Consider the following 2,687-nt stretch of genomic DNA (forward strand, 5'->3'; position numbering starts at 1 on the left):
TTTTTTTTTTTTTCTGAGATGGAGTCTCACTGTCCGCTAGGCAGCCGGAGTGCAGTGGCACAATCTTGGCTCGCTGCAACCTCTACCTCCCAAGTCCAAGTGATTCTCCTGTTTCAGCCTCCAAAGTAGCTGAGATTATAGGTGCCCACCACCCGACCCGGCTAATTTTGTATTTTTAGTAGATATGGGGTTTCACCATGTTGGCCAGGCTGGTCTCAAATTCCTGACCTCAGGTGATCCAGCCACCTTGGTCTCCCAAGGTGCTGGGATTACAGGCGTGAGCCACCATGCCTGTCAAGGCCTCTCCTTCTATTACGGGTCCGTCTCTTACAGTCCCACGCTGCTTTCCTTGGGCAACTCACAGGGATGAAACATCATCTCCAACATCCATCCGCTGTTGATGCTTTGAAGTGGAGGGCGAGTTTAAAGGGCCCTGTGAAGTGGTCAGCAAGTGCAACCCACCTGAGATTCTGACAATTCTCTCCCACCCAGTTATTTACACTCGTCTCACCCACACCTAATTTGCCAATATTTTTGGTGACTCAACTGTAAAGTATCTTTCAAAGCATTAGACTGAATTTTCATAAGAAACATCTCTCCTTGTTAGTACACTTCTGATTCATCAGTAATATAACATTTAGTTAGATTACAACAGTAATTACAATGACAAGTGAACTGTCAGAAACATGTTCGGGAACAAATGCAAGTGACTGGCAGACAAACCACCAGCCGGTGTGAGGAGAAGCAGGCAGAGCCCAGGCGGGGAGGCTGCCAGCTGTCCCTTCCGAGTGCTCCCATTTCAAAGGGGAGGTTGGCCAGGAGGGTGGTTAGGAGAGGGAGGCTCACCCGTAGGGTTCTTATCACAGAGTACAGCAGTATCTAAACTGGGTGCACCTCTCTGAATCCGAGCACATAGATGCTGGGCACAGCAGGGCAGGAGGGCAGGCAGCCCCTGACAGACGGCTGCGATAGCAAAACCTTTTCTGGCCCCCCAGCAATGAACGGGCAACCTAGGCTTTCACTTGGGACCCTGTTCTCCACCCAGGGAGTCGTGGATCTTTTAAAAAACAAGAACCAGCACATCCACTTTGTCACAAAACCCAATCACAAGCTTTGTCGAGGATATAGGGAGGCTGGGACCCTCACACACTGCTGGTGTATGTAAAATTGTGCCGCCGCTGCAGGAAGCGGCTTGGCGACTCCTAGATAAGTTAAATGAAGAGTTACCACATGACCTCGCACTTCTACTCCTGGATATATCTATCCCAAAGAATTGAAATCAGGCCTTCAAACAAAAGCGTGTCCATGCATGCTCACAGCAGGACCATTCATAATAACTTGGAACAGGTGGAGAGAACCCAAACGTCCATCCGCTGACGAATGGAGAAACTGCGGTCTCTCCACACAAGGGAATCGCATTCAGCCATAAGGAGGAATGACATTTTGATACCTGCTACCATGTGCATGGACCTTGAAAACGTTACGCTAAGTGGAAACACATTATGCTAAATGAAGAAGCCAGACACAAAGGGACACGTATTGCACGATTAATTCTGCTTACATGAAACAGCCAAAACAGGCAGATCTGCAGAGGCAGAGAGCAGATGCGTGGCGGGCAGGGGCTGGGGGAGGGGAGAATGAGTGCCTGAGGGGTGTGGGGTTTCCATTTGGGATGATGAAGAAGTTCCAGAACTTTTTCTCTCTCAGCAGTGACAGTTGCACGACATTGTGTATTTAAAGTTACTGAATTGTGCACTAACATGGTTGAAATGGGACTTTTTTGGGGGATGGAATTTCGTTCTTGTCCCTCAGGCTGGAGTGCAGTGGCACAATCTCAGCTCACTGCAACCTCCACCTCCCAGGTTCAAGTGATTCTCCTGCCTCAGCCTCCCGAGTAGCTGGGATTACAGGTACGTGCCACCATGCCCGGCTGATTTTTGTAATTTTAGGAGAGACAGGGTTTCACCATGTTGGCCAGGCTGGTCTCAAACTCCTGACCTCAAGTGATCCACCCACCTTGGCCTCCCAAAGTGCTGGGATTACAGGTGTGAACCACTGTGCCCAGACGAAATGGAGCAACTCCAGTCCCCTCTAGCTGCTCTCTCCTCAGGACGGGTCTCATTTTAGTTCTTCTGGACTCCCTCAGACCAGCACATGCCCCAATTTGGGGGTCTGCACAGACACCTCAAGCAGAGCTTGCTCCTGCCCCTTCTCCCAGATCTACCCGTGGATCTACCCAGGGCTCAGAAGGCTCATTCCCTCCGAGACCCTGCCTGGCACCCCGCTCACAGAAGGCTTTCACGGGTATGTGTGATCACTGCCTCCCCAGGTCCCCCATCCCTGTGCCCGCCCCCATCCATCAGCCCTGGAATCGCTCCTCTGGTGGCCACTTGGAGCCCTGGTCAGTGTCTTCACATGAGTGGCTGATGCCCCTTGGGGCCATAGCCCACTGCCAGGCTGAAATCCTGCTCCAAGACTTCAGCCCTGCCACCCTCCCCGCCCCCACTGATCTCCAGATTCAACTCCTTTCCTGGAGGGCACCCCCTGCGTCTGCGACTTTGCTCCCCACAACCCCCCTCCCTCCCTGCACCCTACTGCCCCCTCAGCTATGGACTGGGTTCTCAGGGTGGCTGCCTAGAGCAGGCTGGGATAATGTCTCTGCTTTCTACTTGAGGACCTACGTATAC

The sequence above is a fragment of the Colobus angolensis genome, unplaced genomic scaffold (genome assembly GCF_000951035.1).
Source record: "Colobus angolensis palliatus isolate OR3802 unplaced genomic scaffold, Cang.pa_1.0 Scaffold377, whole genome shotgun sequence".
Lineage (NCBI taxonomy): Eukaryota > Metazoa > Chordata > Mammalia > Primates > Cercopithecidae > Colobus > Colobus angolensis.